The sequence below is a fragment of the Homalodisca vitripennis genome, chromosome 7 (genome assembly GCF_021130785.1).
Source record: "Homalodisca vitripennis isolate AUS2020 chromosome 7, UT_GWSS_2.1, whole genome shotgun sequence".
Classification (NCBI taxonomy): Eukaryota; Metazoa; Arthropoda; class Insecta; order Hemiptera; family Cicadellidae; genus Homalodisca; species Homalodisca vitripennis.
The window spans coordinates 69,421,721-69,447,717 of record NC_060213.1 but is presented as its reverse complement, the minus strand read 5'-3'; the positions used below and the strand labels follow the sequence as shown (position 1 = coordinate 69,447,717).

Sequence of the window (25,997 nt, the reverse complement as noted above, 5' to 3'; positions counted from 1 at the left end):
CCCGATTAGGATTGGGACTCTCCCAGCATGGGTAACATGGATAGGAATTAGGATAAGGCATGAGGGAGGTAGAGGCGTTTTAACGTTATACGCATAACGCCAATTAATAGTTATTCATCTTCCACAGTTAGGCACTATAAAGCTAATAAAATCTCTTCGGAAACTTTAAGTGTCGCAGTCAACAGTACGCATAACGAATTAATTGAACAGTAAATCTCAGTTGTACAGAAAATATGGTTTACTTATAGTATTGAAGTTTAACTATGGAAGAAAAGGTTAACATTAAGTGTTTAATAAATGCTGTTCATAATTCATTCAATAAATACAACTAAGGTGTTCTGAAATTATGTCATATAAAGAATATATCTAAACTTTTCCTTTTGACTAACAATATAAGGTCATTGGATAAAATATAACAAATTGAGAAAATATGAACTTCGTCCTGCTATATGTTATATTTAAAGCTCCAATATGTTTGTGAAGACACTTCAAATTATTGAACGCCACAAAGGTAATTAGTATGGAAAAATACGGATCACTCTGTATCCTCCTTCAAACTTGTAATATAACTGAAACCTCAAAAAGTAACATTTATATATTTGGTTTGCTGTTCAAAAATTTCTTACTAAACCGAATTTAAAAATAAATTTATCTATAAATTAAACTAATTAAAATGGACGTAGTTATTATTTTAAATCGGGAGTCCCGATTGCCGAATGGTCTAAGACATTGAGCTTTGGGTCTGAGTTAGTAGAGATAGCACAGGTTCAAATCCTGTCTGTGGCCGTTGCACATTTTATCAATCAGTACCTTCGATCTTGTACTGTATCGACTCTCCCCCTTGTTCTGTTTGATAAATATATATTGTGTCATTCTGTATATTATTTTGCATACCTTTACCAGTTAATATGCATTACATAATAAGATTATGCATAATTAGTAAACCCCTACTTAGTAGAAATACACTATTTTTAATATAAAAGACATATATTTGTTATGTTAAAACTTAGCTGAAAACTATTATCCAAGACGGAAGAATAGTGAAAACCAGTGTTCCGTTATTTATGTTTTGAACAGTAAGAAATAAACAACAACCCGATTCTATCCATATTTTTGTAAATAGCTACTCAAACATGCTAATAGTTTTAATAGAGTATAAAAAATTTTTTCAATACTATAATTTTTATATTGAATAATAATTATTATTCTTAACAATTCACTATTATTTCATAATTTAAATGAACTTTTCTACTCGTTACACATACCTTTTGAATATTTTATTTAATAATCAACAAAGCGATCCTAATTATTATTGTTTATTATTTACTTATACGTCTCTTTAAAAAAATTATTTTTATGGAAAATGTCTTAATTTAACTTTGTTAGGAAGATTTAGTTAGGATGAGGAGAATACCTGGAACCTTCTGTACTAACGTTGGATTTCTTAGGGCAGTTGATGTTACAGATTCGACCCGTATGCGGATAACATTTGTGTTTGTGGTGGTGGTGTGGTGTTAACCCTCCAACTGGCAGTCATTTTTTCCTGTAGTGGCGGCATGTTTTCGAGCCTCGTGCAAGGGTTTTTTAAAAAATTTATTAAAAATATAAATTAAAAGTAATATATATAGAAGTATATATTTTTGTGTTCAGAATTAAACATATAATAATATTAGTATTTAAATTTGGCCTTAAAAAAATGTTTACTAAAATTTTTTTTCCCATGAAATTCAAAATTTACATTTTTTTTTTTATTTGGGGGGGACCATACCTAGCAAACCAAGTTATAGTAAGAAAACTATAAAAGTGAGAGTACCATTGTGTGTCAAATGTATTCTAGTTTCGGAAACACATAAGCATTATACAAATTTATGAAAACTATAATAACACTATATAACAAAAAGCAGCGATGCGCATAAATTGTGAAAATAGGGTGTATATGTAAGAGTTTGCTAATAAAAGTTTTACTAATACAGTTTTACTTCTATACATGTTATATTGCATATTTTATTACTCAGAATGAAGTAAACTATACAGCAGTAGTAAAATAAATTCTATAACTTTTTTTTGAAGAGTCGAAAAAAAGTTTAATTTTGTCATTACTCAAAAATTTTGCGAAAAATTTTTGAGAAATTTATTTATTCTAAAATATATTTATTTGCACTACTGCAATATTTAACAATTCACCACACACTAAACACAACACTAAAAACACAAATAAACCTACTGAAACTTACTAATAAACACGACTCGTCACATCACAACAACTCAGACGGCATCGACAACATGGCGGTCACATCTTTTACGTTCCAAACTACGAACTTGGTACGTTGCAACTACAATATAAAGAGGAATAAAACTATAGTATTCCTTAGGCTTTTTTTCCCCGAATCCAATGGTGCATGAATCGAATCGATACGTTGCCGGAATATACTGTTATGAGTGATTATGCAAGGAAATGTTTGTTTATCAAAATTTTTGACGAACAACAATCAGCTAAGGGTTATGTTTATCAAAATTTTGATAAACAACAGTTGGAGGGTTAACAGCTGTCAATTGTTCTTAGCAACAAAATGTGTTTATTTATTTTGGTTTATAAAGTTCATTAGTTGTTTAATATAAACATTGAAACTAGTTATCTCGTAAGTGTATGTTTATTTTGTGTAAGTTGCATTTATTAAAATGTAATAAAAAGAACTATTGGTAGTAAATAGTTATCAAATGATTAACCACTTTTATTTACTATATCAATGACCCCGAGTTCAACTGAAAGAAACAAGGAAAATCTGTTGGATTTGTTTTCAACCAACGAAGATAAACCCTTAATGCAGGATGGCTCTACCACGCGATAGTCAACTTCCTGGGTTACGTGAAGAAAATGTAAGATTACAACAGCTTGAGGAACTGTGCCTCCTAATTCAACAAAACAGCAAACAAAAGTAAGCCTGACATCAATCATATCAATGAGAACGTCAACTGATCCAAGTACAAGTCCCCAACGCAACATTAGAGGATCTACCACAAGGAGTAAATAGAATTGCAGTCACATTTTAATCAAAATGCATGAAATTATGGTTAGCTAAAGACGATTGTCTCTTTATTACATCTGAGATTTAACATGTGGTAACGAAATTTCGTTATGTCGGCTCTCAGATATATGCACAAATAGTAGCAGAAATAGAGGATATAATAACTAATCAACCTTTACAAATCCCTTATACATTCTTATACATTTCAAAACTGATTGATCGTTTGCATGCGTCAGACGAGGGGCGTGTGGGTCAATTAATCTGTGAAGAAGAACAAGGGGATCACAAACCATTCCATTTTCCTTGTCATCTAAGTTCTTTAGCGAGCCGAACTGTAGTCTAAGATAACCTGACACGTCAGCCCTGGATTTAACGGTTATTCTTGTTTCTCAACATGTGGAAGTCATTCAAAACAGCATTGATCTTAAAAGTCATGTGGTATGCAACTGTGAATTTGGAGAGCAGTTTCTTGGTGTTTCGCTATAAGGTAACATGCAATGAGGATGATTTAATTGGACTAGATGTATTATTTCTTAACATTTATTAAGATACTTGCACATTAATGTGTCATTTATTTCGTTGACTACAACATAACTGTTTTACTAACATTTCGTAATATATTTGTATTATTATTATTTCTATTAGTATTAGTATATGGCATAAGAACAGAAAAGATTGGTTATACTTCAAATATGTGTGAAAATTTCGTTCAGGCTGTGTCTTTCCCGTCCTAACAATATGCACTGAGCAATTGTAAACACCGTTGTCATGAAAACGCTAATAATGTTTAACAAAAAATTTTAACAGAAAATTACAATAAATTGGTGTGTGAGGCCTCATGATGCTCCTCCAGGTTTTATAGTTCGTGCTATCTGAAGTTGATTCTTCTTTGGATCTGAGAAGAACAGGCTCTGTAGATTCTGCTGGATTGTTCTACAAAAATGGCAAGTCAAATAAATACATTTTGCACCAATCGTAGCTCGGGTAATGAGTAGATGTCTATATAGATACCATCTTCGTATTGCTAGTAAATGCTTGTGCCCCGATGTTAGAGTGTGGCAAGTTTACAGAGGCTGTGATTAATCTATAAGCACTATTTAGGACATTATATCTCGAGGTTGAATTTAGATTGTAGGAAGTAGGTAAACAATATGACTCAATGTAGAAACAGTTTCAGGTATTTCTATAGATGTATCTGTGTATTTAAAATAAGTAAGAGGTAATATAGACTGGCCGGTTAAGGATCATGACTGAGACATATACGAGTAGTATGCTTACTATTTATGCTGTATGTGAACGTTCATTCATATCTTTTCATTAAAAACTTTACCGACTAATGCACAAAGCTCTTGATTCCTTGTAGCTTCTCGGGCGCTTATAGTACGCTAGCTCTACACTCTTAATCGTATATTCATGTACCTTCTAACTCTAGTTTCCTGGTAGTCCTAAACGCCTAAGCTATAATGCAGTGCATTATAAAATTCGACTATATGACCTGCTGACCACCAACAGTAATACATTCACTGTCAGTTACTCCATTCACAAACTCGATAAATTTGACTAACGGAGCTGTTAACCATCAACCAATATCCTCTGACTATTTAGCTTGTCTTACTAATGCCACTAACTCTATGCATCTGAGAGAGTAACCTGCTAACCACCAATTAAAAACCCAGTCTATTTGTTATGTCTTACTAACTCCACTAACTCAATACCTCTGTCCAACTGACTTGCTAACCACTTAACACTAACCTGATAATTTCCACTATCTCTAGATACTTGGTGACTGATCAGGTTGGAAGTGGATCCTTATTATTCCCTTGCTTGTCCTACACTAATTCGAAACATCAGACTGACTGACCTGCTTACCAACAATTAAAATGCCCTGGCTATTTGGTCTGCATTACTAACTCCACTAATTCGATGCATTAGATTGACTGACCTGCTAACCACCAATTAAAATCTCCTGGCTATTTGGTCTGTATTACAAACTCCACTAATTCGATGCATCAGACTGACTGACCTGCTAACCACCAATTAAAATCTCCTGGCTATTTGGTCTGTATTACTAACTCCACTAATTCGATGCATCTGGCTGACTGACCTGCTAACCACTAGTTGAAATCCCCTGGCTATTTGGTCTGCATTACTAACTCCACTAATTCGATGCATCTGGCTGACTGACCTGCTAACCACTAGTAGAAATCCCCTGGCTATTTCCACTAACTATTATTCTTGATGAACTGATCTGGTAACCACTAATTAGATTATCCTTACGCCTGTCTTACTCTAACTCGATATATCTGATTAACGGGCCTGCTAACCACTAATTTAAATCCCCTGAATTTTTCAAATAACGATACTAAAACATCGCTATATACTTGACAAACTGACCTGCTAACTACAAATTGTAAGGCCCTGGCCTGTCATTTACAGAATAATGTAATACGTATAAAATTCCTCACTTACTTAAACAGTACAATGCTCTAAGGGTTAAGGTTAAGTGTCACATTGTAATAGGTATTAAAAACAATAGATCTGTGGAACAAGAAGTCGTTTTTGAGTTTGATGAAAAGGATTAGGCTAGCTGATAAACATTCGACAATATACTGTGATAGTGTGGAAGTAGATGGGGAGGGAGTAATGTCAAAGGCTTTGGCCACGGTACTTCGCCTCTGTTTGCGAGAACTGTAACATAAACTCGTCGTCTGGCGCTGCAGGAACCGGTTTTATAGAACTTTTCCTCGTTAAACTTAAATATAATAACAGTTGAAGTTTTAAAAGCCTGAAAAAATTGGAACTAAAACACTCTTAGGTCCAGATTGTATTCCTCCTTATTTATTTGTCGTTATCAATGAGCCCATATGAAAGATGTGGTCGCTTTGATAAGAGCTGTGTAGTGCAGGTTTGACCTGGCCTACACTGTAGTCGGTTATACTTTATAATTAGGTCTTGAAGGTCTTGAACTATTTATTTGCTAATTAACATTATCCTACTATAAGTTTGTGGAGATACGAAAGCAATTTAGAATACACAAAATTCATCTCTCGTTACAGTGGCGACCTTAGCTATGCTCGAAGTCGATGTCATTCGACTCGGCGAGTTCACGGACCACTTTAGACCTAAGAACGAAAGGCTACCACGGATCCAATGGTTTGAAGAGGGTCGGTGCAATCCATAACGCTGATATTAAAATCTTCAGTCAATTTCAACTTAAAATGTATTGAGAGTATCAATTTTTCCAAAACATAAGTCCAAAACTGCTGATCCAAATTAAATTCAAAATTTAACCTTACATTTTTAAGATATTAAAATTAGAGTAAAACACAGAACTTGTGAGTAAGCTTGACTATGATGAATTTATATCTCTGGAAATTTCTCTAAGATCAAGTGATGAAATGAACCAACAACTCGAGATGATATGAGGGAGAGAATTCGAAGACATTGTTTGCCCGTTAGACTACAGAAGTTACAACACGTACCAGAAAACTTTTACTAAAGAATGAAAATTTTTAAAAGTATGTGTAATTAAAAAATGACTATCTTTAGTTTATTGAATAGGGTTAAGCTTTTATTTTTAGTTGCTGTAAGTTTATGGTTCATTGATTGCATGTAGCTTAAATTTAATATATTAATATGACAATAAGTTTGAAGTATTCATAGCAATAGAGGTAAATAATAGACAATAAGTATTAGTATTATTATTATTACTATTATTATTATTAATAATAATAAATAATAATTTAATAAAAGATTTAAAGAACACATACAAGCTTTGAAAACAAATAACATGTCTACAATAAAATCAAATTTTGCTGAACACTTATTGGAGACTGACCATAACTACACAAATATTGAAAAGAACATGGAAATGTTAGATATCGAAAGGAAAGGAGAGAAGTTAAACACAAAAGAAGAATTACATATCTATCTAAATTATAATAAAGATCGTCATAACATTTTAAATAGTAATCTAAAAAATAAAACAAATCCAATTTTTGAAAAAAATTAAAATATTAAATACAGATTACTAATAAGAAAATTACAAATGTGTCATTTAAATTTAACATATGTTTAAAAGGTCTACTTGTGTATATGTAATTGTTTATTATTTATTTATTTAGAGGTTAATGTACACTGATGATGGTTAAAAACCGAAACGCGTGTATGTAATAAAAAGATTTTTAAAAGGGTTTTAGTTACTTTCAAAATAATATATATAGATAAACCTATAGGTGGAGTTAATAACATAATAAGTATCAGATTTACTATTTTAATTATAGAATTAAATATTCATCAATAATGTGGTGACTATTTGATTTATAATGTGTAGATTTTGAATTTTACGCTGTATCATATTTCACGTCATAATCAAATTAGGGAAGATTTGTGCTTCTGAAATCGTTCAGGTATAAAGTAACGCTTCTGCAGTGTCTCTCTGGATGGTTTCACATTTGATATTAAATGTTGACTCTTTATCTCAGTTTCGTACAAATTCTGCCTCTTAAATTTCTCGAAATAAAATTATAAACTAATTAGTTTTAGTAGTTTTTACGAATGAATAAAATAAAATATTGACGTTTTTTTCCCTTTATTTGCGGTTTTATATTGGCAAACCTGCAATACTGCTACGTAATAGAACTTGATAGAGATCCTAAAGAGTATATGTTTTGTAAGATAGTTTTCATAGTATGGAACATAAGAATTTAACGTGAAAAAATAAAATATTTTGTGTAAATTAATAAGAATTACTTCAACCAACTTTTAAAGTCTTGTCTATTTAAAATTGTGACATCTAGTAATATTAATTAACAAATGTGCTTATCGTGAAATTAATACATAATATTGTGTGAGTGTTTATTGGCGTTAGATTCATAATCAGGTTTTTTTGATTAAGTATCTAAAGTGTCACATGCATGTTTGTTTCCTATATGTAAATAAATAAATTTATAAGAACATTGAATTCGCGTTTTATTAACTCAACTAAAAATATTATTTTATAATTAATAAGTACAAAAATTACATAACTTTCTGTAACGATATAACTAAAAAGAAAGACAAAATTAAATTGGAAGTTTAAATATGTAAAATAAAGGTTCAATAATATATGCTTTAAAATATTTGTTAGTTGCTTTCAGAGTGTCCCAACATCTTCTTTAAAGTCAATAAATATTAGGTAAAAACTGATTTTTAAACATTAAAAATACTAACAAGAGCACTAACAGCTAAAGTGATTTACAATTACAGTTTATTTGTGTCTCAAGCACGGGTATTGTTGATACTATTTCTATGGTAATAGTATAACATCTATAGGATAAATTATTATTATGAATCGTGAAAATCAACCAGAATAAGGAGCAACTACAAGAAAGAAGAAGCCTTGATCGGGTATTAATCAGTGTATTTCATATTTTAATCCTGAATTTACCATCGCAATTTAAGGTATTTTCATAAGAACAGTGTTAAGACCTTAGAAAGAAAGAATCATCTAAAAAAATTAGAATGTTTATTAGTTACTTAATAAATAGAACATACTAACATACTAGGTAATATTATATCATTCCAACATGATTAACAATATTAAAGTAGGTTAATATTTAAAACACTAACTAGTATAGTTTAACAAACTTCTTTTTCTTTCTTAAAACTAAATTTACTATCCGGGATTACATTCAAATGTAATATACATTTACATTCAAATCATTCTCTCCGTTTGTGTTACTAGTTAGTAAAAAACCAACACATTTAGGACGCTGACGTACGCCAAAGTCTTATGTTACAGTATATATTATACTTATGAGTAGGAGAGTTTAAGTATCGTCATTAACAGAAAGTTCCATTTCCTGATTATGTTGACTACAGACCTGTACATTTTAGAAGGTCCCAGCTCCTCAAATACATTTGCTAATAGTTATTCTCTGTCAGTTGAAACTCCATAATATCTAATACTATTATTGATCCGCAGGTGTCTGGCATTGTTGGTGATGTGAACTACATGCTGTCTGATACTTTGCAATACCTTCCCTACTGCAACACGTCTTCCTCTGCTGCATGTGACTACAGCAAGAAGAAAGGAGCCTACACGACTATCAGGGGCGTGAGTTTAATTAATAAATTATCTATATCATCCTAAAAATTTAGTTATTATTTTCTTATGACAATGACTCTAATTAGGAAGTAATAAGGCTCTTCTACTTATATTACTAATTAGGCGTAGTTCTCAGGAAAATAGTAATAATACTTAAAGCTGATATGAATTATGTTTGTTAATAGGCGTTTTGGATTAACATTTCTTAAATGCAGGTCATTCTCTACGATGTAGCAAATTTTTTCAATAATTTTATTGTGCAATCGATTCCTTGATGCGGATTAAACCGGGGAAAAAGGTGTTTGTTTTGATATGAAATTATTTAACGCTGTTACTGTATCACAATAGGTTTCGGAACAGACGTTGAATTGAACTGTTACGGACGGAGAGTTTTAGTAACGAAACAGTTGTGATTACATAAATGTGTGGTTTTGATAGGAATACTGGATACACTAGGATTGAGGAGGATAACAGAACCGTCCGCCAACCCGTACGCAAATCTCAACCAGGATCGTTTCGTTGCCCCACCACTCTACAGATCTACACCCACTTCAGTACTCCTAGCCCCTCTTACTCCGCTCCTCATTATAATCAATAATTTCGATCAATTATTGATCATTCTGGGGGACGTGAAAAGCATACATGGATTCCCCTTCACTTCCAGAAATTTCTTTTCAGCTAATATAACGCCCCAGGCACAACCAACTAACCACTGAGCCCTTCAACGCCAGGATGACCAAACATGACGTGTCGTGCGAGGACTAAAACGGATGTAGGTACTCTTAGGTAAGATAGATAATTTGAATGTTTGCTTCGCATATAGCCTAAGTTACAAATCTTTTACTCAACAAAACTCTCCGTCCAAAAGTAACAGTTTAAATTCCGACCTCAGTTATCCTGCACCCCTATTGTATAAATGGACTCGAACAAGTTGATTTTTATTAAGAGAAACAAAGAATCATCCGAATAAATCAGAATATTTATTAGTTACTTAAAAAACTACTAGTACTAGCAGCATAGGTAATATTATACAATTTATATATAATTACTAAAATAAAGTAGATTAATAACTCTAACACTAACTAGTATAGTTTAACAAAATTGTTTTTACTAGGTTTACTATCAGGGATTACATTCAAATGTAATATACATTTACATTTAAATCAGTTTCACGAGAAAGTGTAAAATATATGTATAGCTACAGACCATAATATTGGTAAAATTTTGTTCAATACTTCATATAATATAACTTTTATACATTTACAAAGATTGAATAATGGTTTAAAAAATTAATGAATTAAAATATAGTTTCGTATCAGTATAAGTGATGACAATATTTGTTACCTCTTTACATTTATTTGTATAATAACTGTGAAATTCACCATCTCAGAAAACCACGGCCAGTAGATGTTTCTGCCTGTTTGTATTTATAGTAGGTGGAAACAACACATTTAGGACCCTGACGTACGCAAGTCTTATGCTACAGTATACTTCATACTACCGAGTAGGAGAGTTTAGTTTATATAACTTTAGTTATCGTCATTAACAGAAAGTTCCATTTCCTGATTATGTTGACTACAGACCTGTACATTTTAGAAGGTCCCAGCTCCTCAAATACATTTGCTAATAGTTATTCTCTGTCAGTTGAAACTCCATAATATCTAATACTATTATTGATCCGCAGGTGTCTGGCATTGTTGGTGATGTGAACTACATGCTGTCTGATACTTTGCAATACCTTCCCTACTGCAACACGTCTTCCTCTGCTGCATGTGACTACAGCAAGAAGAAAGGAGCCTACACGACTATCAGGGGCGTGAGTTTAATTAATAAATTATCTATATCATCCTAAAAATTTAGTTATTATTTTATTATGACAATGACTCTAATTAGGAAGTAATAAGGCTCTTCTACTTATATTACTAATTAGGCGTAGTTCTCAGGAAAATAGTAATAATACTTAAAGCTGATATGAATTATGTTTGTTAATAGGCGTTTTGGATTAACATTTCTTAAATGCAGGTCATTCTCTACGATGTAGCAAATTTTTTCAATAATTTTATTGTGCAATCGATTCCTTGATGCGGATTAAACCGGGGAAAAAGGTGTTTGTTTTGATATGAAATTATTTAACGCTGTTACTGTATCACAATAGGTTTCGGAACAGACGTTGAATTGAACTGTTACGGACGGAGAGTTTTAGTAACGAAACAGTTGTGATTACATAAATGTGTGGTTTTGATAGGAATACTGGATACACTAGGATTGAGGAGGATAACAGAACCGTCCGCCAACCCGTACGCAAATCTCAACCAGGATCGTTTCGTTGCCCCACCACTCTACAGATCTACACCCACTTCAGTACTCCTAGCCCCTCTTACTCCGCTCCTCATTATAATCAATAATTTCGATTAATTATTGATCATTCTGGGGGACGTGAAAAGCATACATGGATTCCCCTTCACTTCCAGAAATTTCTTTTCAGCTAATATAACGCCCCAGGCACAACCAACTAACCACTGAGCCCTTCAACGCCAGGATGACCAAACATGACGTGTCGTGCGAGGACTAAAACGGATGTAGGTACTCTTAGGTAAGATAGATAATTTGAATGTTTGCTTCGCATATAGCCTAAGTTACAAATCTTTTACTCAACAAAACTCTCCGTCCAAAAGTAACAGTTTAAATTCCGACCTTAGTTATCCTGCACCCCTATTGTATAAATGGACTCGAACAAGTTGATTTTTATTAAGAGAAACAAAGAATCATCCGAATAAATCAGAATATTTATTAGTTACTTAAAAAACTACTAGTACTAGCAGCATAGGTAATATTATACAATTTATATATAATTACTAAAATAAAGTAGATTAATAACTCTAACACTAACTAGTATAGTTTAACAAAATTGTTTTTACTAGGTTTACTATCAGGGATTACATTCAAATGTAATATACATTTACATTTAAATCAGTTTCACGAGAAAGTGTAAAATATATGTATAGCTACAGACCATAATATTGGTAAAATTTTGTTCAATACTTCATATAATATAACTTTTATACATTTACAAAGATTGAATAATGGTTTAAAAATTAATGAATTAAAATATAGTTTCGTATCAGTATAAGTGATGACAATATTTGTTACCTCTTTACATTTATTTGTATAATAACTGTGAAATTCACCATCTCAGAAAACCACGGCCAGTAGATGTTTCTGCCTGTTTGTATTTATAGTAGGTGGAAACAACACATTTAGGACCCTGACGTACGCAAGTCTTATGCTACAGTATACTTCATACTACCGAGTAGGAGAGTTTAGTTTATATAACTTTAGTTATCGTCATTAACAGAAAGTTCCATTTCCTGATTATGTTGACTACAGACCTGTACATTTTAGAAGGTCCCAGCTCCTCAAATACATTTGCTAATAGTTATTCTCTGTCAGTTGAAACTCCATAATATCTAATACTATTATTGATCCGCAGGTGTCTGGCATTGTTGGTGATGTGAACTACATGCTGTCTGATACTTTGCAATACCTTCCCTACTGCAACACGTCTTCCTCTGCTGCATGTGACTACAGCAAGAAGAAAGGAGCCTACACGACTATCAGGGGCGTGAGTTTAATTAATAAATTATCTATATCATCCTAAAAATTTAGTTATTATTTTATTATGACAATGACTCTAATTAGGAAGTAATAAGGCTCTTCTACTTATATTACTAATTAGGCGTAGTTCTCAGGAAAATAGTAATAATACTTAAAGCTGATATGAATTATGTTTGTTAATAGGCGTTTTGGATTAACATTTCTTAAATGCAGGTCATTCTCTACGATGTAGCAAATTTTTTCAATAATTTTATTGTGCAATCGATTCCTTGATGCGGATTAAACCGGGGAAAAAGGTGTTTGTTTTGATATGAAATTATTTAACGCTGTTACTGTATCACAATAGGTTTCGGAACAGACGTTGAATTGAACTGTTACGGACGGAGAGTTTTAGTAACGAAACAGTTGTGATTACATAAATGTGTGGTTTTGATAGGAATACTGGATACACTAGGATTGAGGAGGATAACAGAACCGTCCGCCAACCCGTACGCAAATCTCAACCAGGATCGTTTCGTTGCCCCACCACTCTACAGATCTACACCCACTTCAGTACTCCTAGCCCCTCTTACTCCGCTCCTCATTATAATCAATAATTTCGATTAATTATTGATCATTCTGGGGGACGTGAAAAGCATACATGGATTCCCCTTCACTTCCAGAAATTTCTTTTCAGCTAATATAACGCCCCAGGCACAACCAACTAACCACTGAGCCCTTCAACGCCAGGATGACCAAACATGACGTGTCGTGCGAGGACTAAAACGGATGTAGGTACTCTTAGGTAAGATAGATAATTTGAATGTTTGCTTCGCATATAGCCTAAGTTACAAATCTTTTACTCAACAAAACTCTCCGTCCAAAAGTAACAGTTTAAATTCCGACCTTAGTTATCCTGCACCCCTATTGTATAAATGGACTCGAACAAGTTGATTTTTATTAAGAGAAACAAAGAATCATCCGAATAAATCAGAATATTTATTAGTTACTTAAAAAACTACTAGTACTAGCAGCATAGGTAATATTATACAATTTATATATAATTACTAAAATAAAGTAGATTAATAACTCTAACACTAACTAGTATAGTTTAACAAAATTGTTTTTACTAGGTTTACTATCAGGGATTACATTCAAATGTAATATACATTTACATTTAAATCAGTTTCACGAGAAAGTGTAAAATATATGTATAGCTACAGACCATAATATTGGTAAAATTTTGTTCAATACTTCATATAATATAACTTTTATACATTTACAAAGATTGAATAATGGTTTAAAAATTAATGAATTAAAATATAGTTTCGTATCAGTATAAGTGATGACAATATTTGTTACCTCTTTACATTTATTTGTATAATAACTGTGAAATTCACCATCTCAGAAAACCACGGCCAGTAGATGTTTCTGCCTGTTTGTATTTATAGTAGGTGGAAACAACACATTTAGGACCCTGACGTACGCAAGTCTTATGCTACAGTATACTTCATACTACCGAGTAGGAGAGTTTAGTTTATATAACTTTAGTTATCGTCATTAACAGAAAGTTCCATTTCCTGATTATGTTGACTACAGACCTGTACATTTTAGAAGGTCCCAGCTCCTCAAATACATTTGCTAATAGTTATTCTCTGTCAGTTGAAACTCCATAATATCTAATACTATTATTGATCCGCAGGTGTCTGGCATTGTTGGTGATGTGAACTACATGCTGTCTGATACTTTGCAATACCTTCCCTACTGCAACACGTCTTCCTCTGCTGCATGTGACTACAGCAAGAAGAAAGGAGCCTACACGACTATCAGGGGCGTGAGTTTAATTAATAAATTATCTATATCATCCTAAAAATTTAGTTATTATTTTATTATGACAATGACTCTAATTAGGAAGTAATAAGGCTCTTCTACTTATATTACTAATTAGGCGTAGTTCTCAGGAAAATAGTAATAATACTTAAAGCTGATATGAATTATGTTTGTTAATAGGCGTTTTGGATTAACATTTCTTAAATGCAGGTCATTCTCTACGATGTAGCAAATTTTTTCAATAATTTTATTGTGCAATCGATTCCTTGATGCGGATTAAACCGGGGAAAAAGGTGTTTGTTTTGATATGAAATTATTTAACGCTGTTACTGTATCACAATAGGTTTCGGAACAGACGTTGAATTGAACTGTTACGGACGGAGAGTTTTAGTAACGAAACAGTTGTGATTACATAAATGTGTGGTTTTGATAGGAATACTGGATACACTAGGATTGAGGAGGATAACAGAACCGTCCGCCAACCCGTACGCAAATCTCAACCAGGATCGTTTCGTTGCCCCACCACTCTACAGATCTACACCCACTTCAGTACTCCTAGCCCCTCTTACTCCGCTCCTCATTATAATCAATAATTTCGATCAATTATTGATCATTCTGGGGGACGTGAAAAGCATACATGGATTCCCCTTCACTTCCAGAAATTTCTTTTCAGCTAATATAACGCCCCAGGCACAACCAACTAACCACTGAGCCCTTCAACGCCAGGATGACCAAACATGACGTGTCGTGCGAGGACTAAAACGGATGTAGGTACTCTTAGGTAAGATAGATAATTTGAATGTTTGCTTCGCATATAGCCTAAGTTACAAATCTTTTACTCAACAAAACTCTCCGTCCAAAAGTAACAGTTTAAATTCCGACCTTAGTTATCCTGCACCCCTATTGTATAAATGGACTCGAACAAGTTGATTTTTATTAAGAGAAACAAAGAATCATCCGAATAAATCAGAATATTTATTAGTTACTTAAAAAACTACTAGTACTAGCAGCATAGGTAATATTATACAATTTATATATAATTACTAAAATAAAGTAGATTAATAACTCTAACACTAACTAGTATAGTTTAACAAAATTGTTTTTACTAGGTTTACTATCAGGGATTACATTCAAATGTAATATACATTTACATTTAAATCAGTTTCACGAGAAAGTGTAAAATATATGTATAGCTACAGACCATAATATTGGTAAAATTTTGTTCAATACTTCATATAATATAACTTTTATACATTTACAAAGATTGAATAATGGTTTAAAAATTAATGAATTAAAATATAGTTTCGTATCAGTATAAGTGATGACAATATTTGTTACCTCTTTACATTTATTTGTATAATAACTGTGAAATTCACCATCTCAGAAAACCACGGCCAGTAGATGTTTCTGCCTGTTTGTATTTATAGTAGGTGGAAACAACACATTTAGGACCCTGACGTACGCAAGTCTTATGCTACAGTATACTTCATACTACCGAGTAGGAGAGTTTAGTTTATATAACTTTAGTTATCGTCATTAACAGAAAGTTCCATTTCCTGATTATGTTGACTACAGACCTGTACATTTTAGAAGGTCCCAGCTCCTCAAATACATTTGCTAATAGTTATTCTCTGTCAGTTGAAACTCCATAATATCTAATACTATTATTGATCCGCAGGTGTCTGGCATTGTTGGTGATGTGAACTACATGCTGTCTGATACTTTGCAATACCTTCCCTACTGCAACACGTCTTCCTCTGCTGCATGTGACTACAGCAAGAAGAAAGGAGCCTACACGACTATCAGGGGCGTGAGTTTAATTAATAAATTATCTATATCATCCTAAAAATTTAGTTATTATTTTATTATGACAATGACTCTAATTAGGAAGTAATAAGGCTCTTCTACTTATATTACTAATTAGGCGTAGTTCTCAGGAAAATAGTAATAATACTTAAAGCTGATATGAATTATGTTTGTTAATAGGCGTTTTGGATTAACATTTCTTAAATGCAGGTCATTCTCTACGATGTAGCAAATTTTTTCAATAATTTTATTGTGCAATCGATTCCTTGATGCGGATTAAACCGGGGAAAAAAGGTGTTTGTTTTGATATGAAATTATTTAACGCTGTTACTGTATCACAATAGGTTTCGGAACAGACGTTGAATTGAACTGTTACGGACGGAGAGTTTTAGTAACGAAACAGTTGTGATTACATAAATGTGTGGTTTTGATAGGAATACTGGATACACTAGGATTGAGGAGGATAACAGAACCGTCCGCCAACCCGTACGCAAATCTCAACCAGGATCGTTTCGTTGCCCCACCACTCTACAGATCTACACCCACTTCAGTACTCCTAGCCCCTCTTACTCCGCTCCTCATTATAATCAATAATTTCGATCAATTATTGATCATTCTGGGGGACGTGAAAAGCATACATGGATTCCCCTTCACTTCCAGAAATTTCTTTTCAGCTAATATAACGCCCCAGGCACAACCAACTAACCACTGAGCCCTTCAACGCCAGGATGACCAAACATGACGTGTCGTGCGAGGACTAAAACGGATGTAGGTACTCTTAGGTAAGATAGATAATTTGAATGTTTGCTTCGCATATAGCCTAAGTTACAAATCTTTTACTCAACAAAACTCTCCGTCCAAAAGTAACAGTTTAAATTCCGACCTCAGTTATCCTGCACCCCTATTGTATAAATGGACTCGAACAAGTTGATTTTTATTAAGAGAAACAAAGAATCATCCGAATAAATCAGAATATTTATTAGTTACTTAAAAAACTACTAGTACTAACAGCATAGGTAATATTATACAATTTATATATAATTACTAAAATAAAGTAGATTAATAACTCTAACACTAACTAGTATAGTTTAACAAAATTGTTTTTACTAGGTTTACTATCAGGGATTACATTCAAATGTAATATACATTTACATTTAAATCAGTTTCACGAGAAAGTGTAAAATATATGTATAGCTACAGACCATAATATTGGTAAAATTTTGTTCAATACTTCATATAATATAACTTTTATACATTTACAAAGATTGAATAATGGTTTAAAAATTTATGAATTAAAATATAGTTTCGTATCAGTATAAGTGATGACAATATTTGTTACCTCTTTACATTTATTTGTATAATAACTGTGAAATTCACCATCTCAGAAAACCACGGCCAGTAGATGTTTCTGCCTGTTTGTGTTTATAGTAGGTGGAAACAACACATTTAGGACCCTGACGTACGCAAGTCTTATGCTACAGTATACTTCATACTACCGAGTAGGAGAGTTTAGTTATCGTCATTAACAGAAAGTTCCATTTCCTGATTATGTTGACTACAGACCTGTACATTTTAGAAGGTCCCAGCTCCTCAAATACATTTGCTAATAGTTATTCTCTGTCAGTTGAAACTCCATAATATCTAATACTATTATTGATCCGCAGGTGTCTGGCATTGTTGGTGATGTGAACTACATGCTGTCTGATACTTTGCAATACCTTCCCTACTGCAACACGTCTTCCTCTGCTGCATGTGACTACAGCAAGAAGAAAGGAGCCTACACGACTATCAGGGGCGTGAGTTTAATTAATAAATTATCTATATCATCCTAAAAATTTAGTTATTATTTTATTATGACAATGACTCTAATTAGGAAGTAATAAGGCTCTTCTACTTATATTACTAATTAGGCGTAGTTCTCAGGAAAATAGTAATAATACTTAAAGCTGATATGAATTATGTTTGTTAATAGGCGTTTTGGATTAACATTTCTTAAATGCAGGTCATTCTCTACGATGTAGCAAATTTTTTCAATAATTTTATTGTGCAATCGATTCCTTGATGCGGATTAAACCGGGGAAAAAGGTGTTTGTTTTGATATGAAATTATTTAACGCTGTTACTGTATCACAATAGGTTTCGGAACAGACGTTGAATTGAACTGTTACGGACGGAGAGTTTTAGTAACGAAACAGTTGTGATTACATAAATGTGTGGTTTTGATAGGAATACTGGATACACTAGGATTGAGGAGGATAACAGAACCGTCCGCCAACCCGTACGCAAATCTCAACCAGGATCGTTTCGTTGCCCCACCACTCTACAGATCTACACCCACTTCAGTACTCCTAGCCCCTCTTACTCCGCTCCTCATTATAATCAATAATTTCGATCAATTATTGATCATTCTGGGGGACGTGAAAAGCATACATGGATTCCCCTTCACTTCCAGAAATTTCTTTTCAGCTAATATAACGCCCCAGGCACAACCAACTAACCACTGAGCCCTTCAACGCCAGGATGACCAAACATGACGTGTCGTGCGAGGACTAAAACGGATGTAGGTACTCTTAGGTAAGATAGATAATTTGAATGTTTGCTTCGCATATAGCCTAAGTTACAAATCTTTTACTCAACAAAACTCTCCGTCCAAAAGTAACAGTTTAAATTCCGACCTCAGTTATCCTGCACCCCTATTGTATAAATGGACTCGAACAAGTTGATTTTTATTAAGAGAAACAAAGAATCATCCGAATAAATCAGAATATTTATTAGTTACTTAAAAAACTACTAGTACTAACAGCATAGGTAATATTATACAATTTATATATAATTACTAAAATAAAGTAGATTAATAACTCTAACACTAACTAGTATAGTTTAACAAAATTGTTTTTACTAGGTTTACTATCAGGGATTACATTCAAATGTAATATACATTTACATTTAAATCAGTTTCACGAGAAAGTGTAAAATATATGTATAGCTACAGACCATAATATTGGTAAAATTTTGTTCAATACTTCATATAATATAACTTTTATACATTTACAAAGATTGAATAATGGTTTAAAAATTTATGAATTAAAATATAGTTTCGTATCAGTATAAGTGATGACAATAATTGTTACCTCTTTACATTTATTTGTATAATAACTGTGAAATTCACCATCTCAGAAAACCACGGCCAGTAGATGTTTCTGCCTGTTTGTGTTTATAGTAGGTGGAAACAACACATTTAGGACCCTGACGTACGCAAGTCTTATGCTACAGTATACTTCATACTACCGAGTAGGAGAGTTTAGTTTATATAACTTTAGTTATCGTCATTAACAGAAAGTTCCATTTCCTGATTATGTTGACTACAGACCTGTACATTTTAGAAGGTCCCAGCTCCTCAAATACATTTGCTAATAGTTATTCTCTGTCAGTTGAAACTCCATAATATCTAATACTATTATTGATCCGCAGGTGTCTGGCATTGTTGGTGATGTGAACTACATGCTGTCTGATACTTTGCAATACCTTCCCTACTGCAACACGTCTTCCTCTGCTGCATGTGACTACAGCAAGAAGAAAGGAGCCTACACGACTATCAGGGGCGTGAGTTTAATTAATAAATTATCTATATCATCCTAAAAATTTAGTTATTATTTTCTTATGACAATGACTCTAATTAGGAAGTAATAAGGCTCTTCTACTTATATTACTAATTAGGCGTAGTTCTCAGGAAAATAGTAATAATACTTAAAGCTGATATGAATTATGTTTGTTAATAGGCGTTTTGGATTAACATTTCTTAAATGCAGGTCATTCTCTACGATGTAGCAAATTTTTTCAATAATTTTATTGTGCAATCGATTCCTTGATGCGGATTAAACCGGGGAAAAAGGTGTTTGTTTTGATATGAAATTATTTAACGCTGTTACTGTATCACAATAGGTTTCGGAACAGACGTTGAATTGAACTGTTACGGACGGAGAGTTTTAGTAACGAAACAGTTGTGATTACATAAATGTGTGGTTTTGATAGGAATACTGGATACACTAGGATTGAGGAGGATAACAGAACCGTCCGCCAACCCGTACGCAAATCTCAACCAGGATCGTTTCGTTGCCCCACCACTCTACAGATCTACACCCACTTCAGTACTCCTAGCCCCTCTTACTCCGCTCCTCATTATAATCAATAATTTCGATCAATTATTGATCATTCTGGGGGACGTGAAAAGCATACATGGATTCCCCTTCACTTCCAGAAATTTCTTTTCAGCTAATATAACGCCCCAGGCACAAGAACCAACCAACCACTGAGCCCTTCAACGCCAGGATGACCAAACATGACGTGTCGTGCGAGGACTAAAACGGATGTAGGTACTCTTAGGTAAGATAGATAATTTGAATGTTTGCTTCGCATATAGCCTAAGTTACAAATCTTTTACTCAACAAAACTCTCCGTCCAAAAGTAACAGTTTAAATTCCGACCTCAGTTATCCTGCACCCCTATTGTATAAATGGACTCGAACAAGTTGATTTTTATTAAGAGAAACAAAGAATCATCCGAATAAATCAGAATATTTATTAGTTACTTAAAAAACTACTAGTACTAACAGCATAGGTAATATTATACAATTTATATATAATTACTAAAATAAAGTAGATTAATAACTCTAACACTAACTAGTATAGTTTAACAAAATTGTTTTTACTAGGTTTACTATCAGGGATTACATTCAAATGTAATATACATTTACATTTAAATCAGTTTCACGAGAAAGTGTAAAATATATGTATAGCTACAGACCATAATATTGGTAAAATTTTGTTCAATACTTCATATAATATAACTTTTATACATTTACAAAGATTGAATAATGGTTTAAAAATTTATGAATTAAAATATAGTTTCGTATCAGTATAAGTGATGACAATAATTGTTACCTCTTTACATTTATTTGTATAATAACTGTGAAATTCACCATCTCAGAAAACCACGGCCAGTAGATGTTTCTGCCTGTTTGTGTTTATAGTAGGTGGAAACAACACATTTAGGACCCTGACGTACGCAAGTCTTATGCTACAGTATACTTCATACTACCGAGTAGGAGAGTTTTTAGTTTATCGTCATTAACAGAAAGTTCCATTTCCTGATTATGTTGACTACAGACCTGTACATTTTAGAAGGTCCCAGCTCCTCAAATACATTTGCTAATAGTTATTCTCTGTCAGTTGAAACTCCATAATATCTAATACTATTATTGATCCGCAGGTGTCTGGCATTGTTGGTGATGTGAACTACATGCTGTCTGATACTTTGCAATACCTTCCCTACTGCAACACGTCTTCCTCTGCTGCATGTGACTACAGCAAGAAGAAAGGAGCCTACACGACTATCAGGGGCGTGAGTTTAATTAATAAATTATCTATATCATCCTAAAAATTTAGTTATTATTTTCTTATGACAATGACTCTAATTAGGAAGTAATAAGGCTCTTCTACTTATATTACTAATTAGGCGTAGTTCTCAGGAAAATAGTAATAATACTTAAAGCTGATATGAATTATGTTTGTTAATAGGCGTTTTGGATTAACATTTCTTAAATGCAGGTCATTCTCTACGATGTAGCAAATTTTTTCAATAATTTTATTGTGCAATCGATTCCTTGATGCGGATTAAACCGGGGAAAAAGGTGTTTGTTTTGATATGAAATTATTTAACGCTGTTACTGTATCACAATAGGTTTCGGAACAGACGTTGAATTGAACTGTTACGGACGGAGAGTTTTAGTAACGAAACAGTTGTGATTACATAAATGTGTGGTTTTGATAGGAATACTGGATACACTAGGATTGAGGAGGATAACAGAACCGTCCGCCAACCCGTACGCAAATCTCAACCAGGATCGTTTCGTTGCCCCACCACTCTACAGATCTACACCCACTTCAGTACTCCTAGCCCCTCTTACTCCGCTCCTCATTATAATCAATAATTTCGATCAATTATTGATCATTCTGGGGGACGTGAAAAGCATACATGGATTCCCCTTCACTTCCAGAAATTTCTTTTCAGCTAATATAACGCCCCAGGCACAAGAACCAACCAACCACTGAGCCCTTCAACGCCAGGATGACCAAACATGACGTGTCGTGCGAGGACTAAAACGGATGTAGGTACTCTTAGGTAAGATAGATAATTTGAATGTTTGCTTCGCATATAGCCTAAGTTACAAATCTTTTACTCAACAAAACTCTCCGTCCAAAAGTAACAGTTTAAATTCCGACCTCAGTTATCCTGCACCCCTATTGTATAAATGGACTCGAACAAGTTGATTTTTATTAAGAGAAACAAAGAATCATCCGAATAAATCAGAATATTTATTAGTTACTTAAAAAACTACTAGTACTAACAGCATAGGTAATATTATACAATTTATATATAATTACTAAAATAAAGTAGATTAATAACTCTAACACTAACTAGTATAGTTTAACAAAATTGTTTTTTTTTTATTAGAAATAGGTTTAATATCAGGGATTACATTCAAATGTAATATACATTTACATTTAAATCAGTTTCACGAGAAAGTGTAAAATATATGTATAGCTACAGACCATAATATTGGTAAAATTTTGTTCAATACTTCATATAATATAACTTTTATACATTTACAAAGATTGAATAATGGTTTAAAAATTTATGAATTAAAATATAGTTTCGTATCAGTATAAGTGATGACAATAATTGTTACCTCTTTACATTTATTTGTATAATAACTGTGAAATTCACCATCTCAGAAAACCACGGCCAGTAGATGTTTCTGCCTGTTTGTGTTTATAGTAGGTGGAAACAACACATTTAGGACCCTGACGTACGCAAGTCTTATGCTACAGTATACTTCATACTACCGAGTAGGAGAGTTTAGTTAGTTATCGTCATTAACAGAAAGTTCCATTTCCTGATTATGTTGACTACAGACCTGTACATTTTAGAAGGTCCCAGCTCCTCAAATACATTTGCTAATAGTTATTCTCTGTCAGTTGAAACTCCATAATATCTAATACTATTATTGATCCGCAGGTGTCTGGCATTGTTGGTGATGTGAACTACATGCTGTCTGATACTTTGCAATACCTTCCCTACTGCAACACGTCTTCCTCTGCTGCATGTGACTACAGCAAGAAGAAAGGAGCCTACACGACTATCAGGGGCGTGAGTTTAATTAATAAATTATCTATATCATCCTAAAAATTTAGTTATTATTTTCTTATGACAATGACTCTAATTAGGAAGTAATAAGGCTCTTCTACTTATATTACTAATTAGGCGTAGTTCTCAGGAAAATAGTAATAATACTTAAAGCTGATATGAATTATGTTTGTTAATAGGCGTTTTGGATTAACATTAATTTCTTAAATGCAGGTCATTCTCTACGATGTAGCAAATTTTTTCAATAATTTTATTGTGCAATCGATTCCTTGATGCGGATTAAACCGGGGAAAAAGGTGTTTGTTTTGATATGAAATTATTTAACGCTGTTACTGTATCACAATAGGTTTCGGAACAGACGTTGAATTGAACTGTTACGGACGGAGAGTTTTAGTAACGAAACAGTTGTGATTACATAAATGTGTGGTTTTGATAGGAATACTGGATACACTAGGATTGAGGAGGATAACAGAACCGTCCGCCAACCCGTACGCAAATCTCAACCAGGATCGTTTCGTTGCCCCACCACTCTACAGATCTACACCCACTTCAGTACTCCTAGCCCCTCTTACTCCGCTCCTCATTATAATCAATAATTTCGATCAATTATTGATCATTCTGGGGGACGTGAAAAGCATACATGGATTCCCCTTCACTTCCAGAAATTTCTTTTCAGCTAATATAACGCCCCAGGCACAACCAACTAACCTCTGAGCTCTCCAATTCCAGGTATATATACTTCGAGCAGTACATAAAAGTGAATAGAATGATGCCATTGTTAGTGAGAAATGACCAAAGAAAAAATACCAGACCTTTTTGTAAGATTGAGAGAATATCTTCCATTCCTGCGCTGTTTTCCAGTTGTTAAAAATTATAACCATCTCGTCATTTGAATTTTCGGGTGTATCGCTGTATTAGAGAAACGTGATGGAAAGATTAAAGGCGAAGCACTCAAAAATTTAAATAGGTTAATATAAAATTCAAAGGTATCAGGACTATTATTAGCAGTAATTTAACGTTTCAATTACAGCTTAGAATAGCATAATTCATCAAACGAGTTCCCTTGTGAAAGCATGAAGTTTGCTCACTGCTATTCCCTTGCTGATAGCACGATTAATGTAACATTTGTTTAATTTTAAAAGGTTCTTCAGTAAAATTTCAACGCTTCACCATTTTGAAACTTCTATCCTTGTAATTAGAGTCTCTAAAGAACAAACCAATTGACAAAGAGAAATACTAGATTCTTATAAGAGGTATTAGAACTGATGTAATTGATGTTCAGTCAAAATATATTCGTAATGTATTGTGACCAGAAGCATGAAGGATATATTTTCAATTCCTCCTTTGATCTATCTGTGACATTTACTGACGGATGGCATCTCGTTACAGAATTGGGTATATACATGCTGACCAACCTTTGTATCATACCAAAGTAATGAAGATATCGACATTGGTTATAAACACTATTTTAATGATTTAACTTTTAAGTTTACACAAGCTAAATGTCGCACAGAAAAATACTATTAGTGCAGTCATTGAAGCGAAAAATTCGGTCTTACCTCCGAATTTTTTTACTGTGAACCGATTTGCATGAAATTTTGGAATTAGGCTCATCTTACACTTAACTTCAAAAGTGAAAATGATCTGAACTCCGCCTATTATTTTTAATGGGTGTAAACAACCCCTTAATGGAAAAATTGACATTGAGCCATTTTATCGCTAGAAAACATGTCTAATAGTAAGTGGTGAAATTGTAAAATGTTTTCTAACACAATTACCTCATACTAAAATCATTTTCAACCCCTTGAAAATCGTACAACCCTTGCAAACAACCCCTAAATTGAAAAAATTACAAAAAATACTTTGGTACGACATAAAAAGATGTAAGTATAGAGTAAGTAATATTTTATATTCTCTATAATAATTATCAAATTTTTAACTCCCTTTCAACCCTTGAAAACTACCCCTTGATAAAAAATTGTTAAAAATTTTTTTTATAAAATAAAAAGGATTTAAATATTATTCCACACTCGAAAATGATTATCGTATTCTTAAGCTTTTCTACCCTTAAAAATACCCCTAAATTAAAACCGTAAATATATATGATTACATATTTAAAAATAATTGAATTTAGAGTAAAAAATTGCCATTTATTGAATAAAATATTTACAAATTATATGAAATTCACACAAATGTGTTTATATATACATATAAGAACGTTGGTATGTATTCATGCCTACGTTTCCAAAATATATGAGCCATATTGTGTATATATATACACATTGCAATAGTTTTGGGTCTCTATTATACTGCGTACTTTCACATTGCTCCAAATATTCACACTCCAACATTTTCAGTTACTAAGTAGAAAAAAATATGATAAGTTTTTGAACCATAACTCCTTCAATTTTCATCCTATCAAAATTTATAAAAAAAAACCATTGTAAA

General features: G+C 32.9%; 1 long non-coding RNA gene across 9 annotated transcripts; it reads left to right on the top strand.

Annotated features, from left to right (window-relative positions):
- Positions 1-9,205: 9,205 nt before the first annotated feature.
- On the top strand, positions 9,206-24,252 carry LOC124365962. Of its 9 annotated transcripts, none has more exons than XR_006922767.1 (9): positions 9,206-9,900; positions 11,360-11,693; positions 13,166-13,513; positions 14,972-15,319; positions 16,779-17,126; positions 18,570-18,917; positions 20,376-20,726; positions 22,173-22,523; positions 23,986-24,252. It is a non-coding gene; the product is annotated as an uncharacterized LOC124365962 (long non-coding RNA). The 9 variants fall into 9 exon arrangements; XR_006922766.1 differs by having other exon boundaries at positions 11,360-11,707; positions 13,166-13,499; XR_006922765.1 differs by having other exon boundaries at positions 11,360-11,707; positions 14,972-15,305.
- The last annotated feature ends 1,745 nt before the right edge of the window (positions 24,253-25,997 follow it).